Source organism: Cucurbita moschata, unplaced genomic scaffold (assembly GCF_002738365.1).
Source record: "Cucurbita moschata cultivar Rifu unplaced genomic scaffold, Cmos_1.0 Cmo_Scf00039, whole genome shotgun sequence".
NCBI classification, from domain to species: domain Eukaryota; kingdom Viridiplantae; phylum Streptophyta; class Magnoliopsida; order Cucurbitales; family Cucurbitaceae; genus Cucurbita; species Cucurbita moschata.
The window spans coordinates 1438078-1444077 of NW_019268555.1; the positions used below are offsets into that span (position 1 = coordinate 1438078).

Genomic DNA, 6000 nt, shown 5'->3' on the forward strand with positions numbered 1-6000 from the left:
GAGTTTGGAAAGAGTTAAGCCAAAAGAGTAAAGAACATCTAGTTGTTGCTTTCAATAATCACCATTTATAAGCTGTCTTTTCTTTTCTTTCTTCTCTTGATTCTTCCATGAAATTACTATTGTGTTATTGAATCTTATGAAATCCCACTTTTGAGCTTTATTGTGAAATCTCACATCGGTTGGACAGGAAACAAATCATTCCTTATATAATTATGTCTGAGTGGTTCAGGAGGAATTCTGTTCACATTGGTTGGATAGGGAACAAATAATTCCTTATATAAGTATGTCCGAGAGATTAAGGAGAAATTTTGCTATTGACGACTTTTTAGCTTTATTGTGAGATCCCACATCGGTTGGATAGAGAATGAATCTTTTCTTATATAACGTGTCAATATGTTTGAGTTTTTAAGAAGACAGACTTGAAATCTGTTGGGTTTTGGCTGCACACGTTCAAATCTTGTTGTGATGATTTTATTTAGCTTTATTGTGAAATCTCGACTTTTTTAACTTTGGACAAGGAACGAATCTCCGAGTGGTTGACGATGAATTCTGCTATTGGCGACTTTTTAGCTTTGCTGAGAATGGGTGTCAATATGTCCGAGTGGTGACGACTTTTTAGCTTTGTTGAGAAGCTGTGTCAATATGTCCTAGTCGTTAAAGAGGAATTCTGCTATTGGCAACTTTTTAACTTTGTTGTGAGATCCCACATCGGTTGAATAGGAAATGAATGATCCGTTATTTAAGATTTCAGACAATTGTACCGGTTTGATCTTGTGTCGTGGAAATGATTGAGTTTGCTCTTGAACTCGTAAAAAGAGCGGTGTACTGGTTTGATCCTGAGCCGCGGAAAGGATCGAACTTGCTCTTGAACTCGTAAAAGGAGCGGTGTAGTGGTTGGGCTGTGATCCGAGGAAAGAGTCAAGAAGGGTTTATTCAAATTCCCAAGAGGCGCTTGGGGAGTGGAGTAGGTCGAGTTTGACCGAACCACTGTAAAACTACTTGTGTTATATTTTCTAACCCTTTTCCTATTTAAATTCTAAATTATTGTTAAATTTTATTGCATGGTATTAAGTTTTATTCTTATTAAAAAAAATTAATTATTACATTGTTGAAACCCTATTCACCCCCTCTAAGGTTGCCATATCGATCCCACAATTTGTTTCACCCCTCTAGGATTGCCATATCGATCCAACAATTTGTTTCACCCCCTCTAGAGTTGCCATATCGATCCAACAATTGGTATCACCCCTTCTATGGGTGCCATATCGATCCAACAATTGGTATCAGAGCATGTTGTTTTTATTGATTTTTTTATATAAACTTTATTCTTAGAGATTATGGCAAATCTATGTGTTAAAAACGGTTTTTGTGAATGACAATCAACTTCTAGTCCTCCTTACTTTGATGGAACAAATTATACGTATTGGAAAGCTAGAATGAAAATTTATTTGCAATCGATTGATTATGAATTATGGTTGAATTTTAGTAAAGGTCCTTACATTCCAATAAAAATTGTTAATAACTTTGAGGAGCTTAAGTTAGAGAATGAATTTGATGAACATGATATAAAAAAATGTTCTTTTAGGGCTAGTTCTATAAATTATCTTTATTGTGCCCTAAGTAATGATGAATTTAATAGAGTATCTATGTGTTGTTCAGCATATGAAATTTGGAAATCTCTTGAAGTAACTCACGAAGGAACAAATCAAGTTAAAGAATAAAAAATTAGCATGTTAGCTCATAATAAAATGTATGCAAATGAATATCTAAGGGATGAAAAAGTAGCAAATTTTTGCTTCACGGCTCAAAGTAACAAAGAGAATGAAGAAGACGAGATAATTCTTGAATCTCCTTCTTACAGTGAATTATTTAAAGTTTCTGAGTAGATCAACTTGATTTAGAAAAACTTTGTTCAAAGTATGTTATGCTTCAAAAGAAATATAAGGCTTCAATTATTAAAAATAAGTCTTTATTAAATGAAATTTCTTGCATAAAAGAAAATAATCATAATGTTGTAAAATTTGATATACCCGGTAAAAAGCATGTATTTGATTGTGATGAGAAAACTGCATTAATTGATAAAACTAAGTTTCTTGAACAGGATTGTTGTCAAAAAGATAAGTTAATTAAATTACTCAAAGAAAAGAAATCAAATACTATTGAAGAACTTGGTAAGGCTAAAGAGTCTATTCAAAAGTTAACTATAGGTGCTCAAAAATTAGATAAAATAATTGAAGCACGTAGCCTTATGGTGATAAAAGAAAATTAGGCTATATTGATGAATGTTCTACACCTTCAAGTTCTAAAACAATATTTGTTAAATCATCCCTATTATGTCTAAGCCTAACACATGCAAATTTATATCTCAATATGATAAATCTAATTTGTGTCTATATGTCATTATTGTGGTGTTGAATGTCATATTAGACCTAATTGCTTTAAATTGAAAAATTCTCAAAACATTTCTTCGGGAAGAAAATTTTCTCAAAATATAAAATTTAGCAATGTTTTAAGAAATAATTTTTCTATTCAAAATAGAATACATACACTTAGTCCAAGAAATAAATTCCTGCAGGATGTTGTTTGTTTCTCGTGTGGTAAGTTTTTTAATATGAATGCAAACATGATTTCTAAATTTGTGAAAACTAACTCGTTAGGACCCAAACAAGTATGGGTACGAAAAGGTCAATTTTGAATATGTTTGTTTATACGTTTACTTGAAAGCCTCCAAGAAAAAATGAGTGGTATATGGATAGTGGTTACTCAAGACACATGATGGGAAACCAATCCAAGTTAGCGAGTCTTCCAAGAAGGATGGTGGCTTAGTAACTTTTGGTGACAACAAGAAGGGTAAAATAATTGGTAAGGGTGCTATAGGTAATGACTCTCGTACTCTCATTGAAAATGTACTTTTAGTTGATGATTTTTTGAAATTTACTTGAGTTTTGATGATAAAACATAAAAATGATGTTTTGAAAAGCTAGTTTTGTAAAAGAGTCCAAAATCAAAAAGGTTTTTTAATTACTAAAATTAGGAGTCACCATGGATTGAGAATTTGATAGTGTAGCATTTGAAAATTTTTGTGAAGATAATGATTCTTATAATGACTTCTCCTCTACACTGACTCGTCAACAAAACGGTGTGGTTGAAAGAAAAAAAATCGTACTTTACGAGAATTTGCTAGATCAATATTAAATGAATATGATTTACCTAAATATTTTTGGGCGGAAGCCGTTAATACCGCTTGTTATGTTTCAAATAGAGTTTTAATTAGACCTGTCTAGATAAAACTCCTTATGAACTTTGTCATAATAAAATTTCAAATATTGGGTATTTCAAAGTTTTTGGTTGCAAATGTTTTATTTTGAACAACAAAGAAAAGCTGGAAAAAATTGATTCTAAGACATATATTGGTATTTTTCTTGGTTATTCATCTGCTAGTAAAGCTTATAGAGTTTTCAATAAGAGAACTTTAGTTATAGAAGAATCTAGGCGTGGTATTTGATGAATCTTGTAATGATATTTCTAATGAGTCTATTTCGAGTGATGACTTAGAAAGAAATTTTGGAAATTTACGTGTCAGTAACAAAGGAAAAGAAACTCTTTCAAGTAAAAAAGAAGTGAGCTTAAATGAAAAGAAGGAAGAAGGTTCTTCACCAGTGCAAAAAGTATGGAGGTATGTCTCATCTCATCCCAAGGACTTGATTATTGGTGATCCCGAACAAGGTGTGAAAACTTATTCCTCTATTAATTTATTTAATAATCTTGCTTTTGTTTCTCAAATTGAACCAAAAAGTTTAAAGATGCCGAAAATAATGAGTTTTGGATTTTAGCTGAGAACTAAATAAATTTGAAAGGAACAAAGTTTGGGAATTAGTCTCTAGACCCTCTAATATTTTCATTATTGGAACCAAATGGGTTTTTAGAAATAAAATTGATAAAAATGGGAATATCATTAGAAATAAAGCTAGACTTGTAGCTTAAGATTATTGTCAGAAAGAAGGTATTGACTACGAAGAAACTTTTGCACCCGTTGCTCTATTAGAATGTTACTTACATTTGCTTCTTACAAAAATTTTGTATTATATCAGATGAATGTGAAAAGTGCATTCTTAAATGGTCATATTATGGAGGAAGTTTAGGTAAAACAACCTCCTAGATTTGAAAAGTTTGATTTTCCACATCATGTTTATAAGTTGAAAAATGCTCTTTATGGCTTAAAACAAGCTTCAAGAGCTTGACACGATAGACTTAGTAATTTTCTTATTGAGAATGATTTCAAAATGGGTAAGCTGATTTCAAAATGGGTAAGCTCGACACTACTCTCTTTATTAAAATTAAAGAAAAAGATATGGTATTAGTGCAAATACATGTGGATGATATTATACTTGGTTCTACTAATCCTTCTTTATGTGAAGAATTTTCTAAATGTATGATGAGTATGATGGGAGAGCTTAGTTTCTTTCTTGGACTTCAAACCAAACAACTGTAAGATGGTATCTTTCTAAATCAAGAGAAATACACCAAGGATTTACTCAAAAGGTTCAAGTTCAATGAAGGTAAGATTGCAAAAACTCCAATGAGCACATCTATCAAACTTGACAAGGATGAAAAAGGTAAATGTGTAGACATAAAATCTTATCGAGGTTTGATTGGATCTTTACTTTACTTGACTGCTAGTAGACCTGATATTATGTTTTGTGTATGTCTTTGTGCTAGGTTTCAATCTTGTCATAAGGAATCTAATTTACATGCCATTAAAAAAATATTTGTACAAGGGGTGTCAATATGTCCGAGTGGTTAAGGAGGAACTCGTCTATTGGCGAATTTTTAATTTTATTGTGAGATCTCACATGGGTTGAATAGGGAACGAATCATTCCTTATATAAGGGGTGTCAATATGTTTGAGTGGTTAAGAAGATGGATTAGAAATCTATTGGGCTTTGCCCACATAGGTTTGAATCCTATTGTTGACAACCTTTTTAGCTTTATTGTTAAATACCACTTTGATTGGATAGGAAACGAATCATTCCTTATATAATGGGTATCAATATGTCCTGATTTCAAATCTGTTGGGCTTTGTCGAGTGGTTAAGGAGAAGATCCCACATCTGTTGGATATGAAACGAATGGGCTTTGCCGAGTGGTTAAGGAGAGGAAACGAGTCATTTCTTATATAAGGGGTATCAACATGTCCAGACTTAAAATCTGTTGGGATCGAATGTTGACTTTGGCAATTCAGAGGAAAACGTCGACGAAAAAACTGGTCGAAGGAAAATTTCTTCGAAGGAAAAAATAGCAGAAAGTAAAAGGAGAGGATAGCGGAAAGTAAAAGGAGAGGATAGAACCTAATCATAAATAACAAACCTAATCATAAAAATAGAAAAGAGTGGGAAAAACTTGCGCGTAAAGTTGGCCAAAATGGCCAGCAAAAATTACACTCTTCCATTGAACCGTGAGCGTGAATTCAGAAATTTCAAAAGTCAAAAACAACTTAACGAAATCTAAGGACACCACAGCTTTTATCTAACAATCTCCTCCTAAAAGTTGTGCTATATCTACCTTATTATTTGAACTCTGATCTTTGAGCGTAATTCTTCAAATTTTACCGCCGCCAAGACTTGGTGAAAATGTTTCCAAGTTGTTCCTCTATTCGGATGAAATCAATCTTGATGAGCCCTCGATCTTCACATTCTCGGATGTAGTGAAATCTAATTTCTATGTGCTTGCTCCAGTCGTGCAAAACTAGATTTTTTTATTAGGGAGATCATAGCTTTGTTGTCATGTATAGCATTGGTGGATCGCTTTCTCTCCTTATGAGTTCTTCCATCAGTCACCCAAGCCAGACCCCCTTTATTGCCGCCGTCGAAGCGGTGATGTATTCTGCTTCGCAGGAAGACAAAGCAACTCCCTTTTTTTTTTGTTGATTGCCAGCAAATCGCGCCGCCTGAGTGGAAGTAGATCATCCCGCTAGTGCTCTTACGATCATCAACGTCATCGG

The 6000-nt window shown here is 33.0% G+C and overlaps 1 non-coding gene across 1 annotated transcript; it reads left to right on the forward strand.

Moving 5' to 3' along the window:
• Window positions 1-4894: 4894 nt before the first annotated feature.
• On the forward strand, window positions 4895-4976 carry TRNAS-AGA. The gene has a single exon. It is a non-coding gene; the product is annotated as a tRNA-Ser (tRNA).
• Window positions 4977-6000: the final 1024 nt, after the last annotated feature.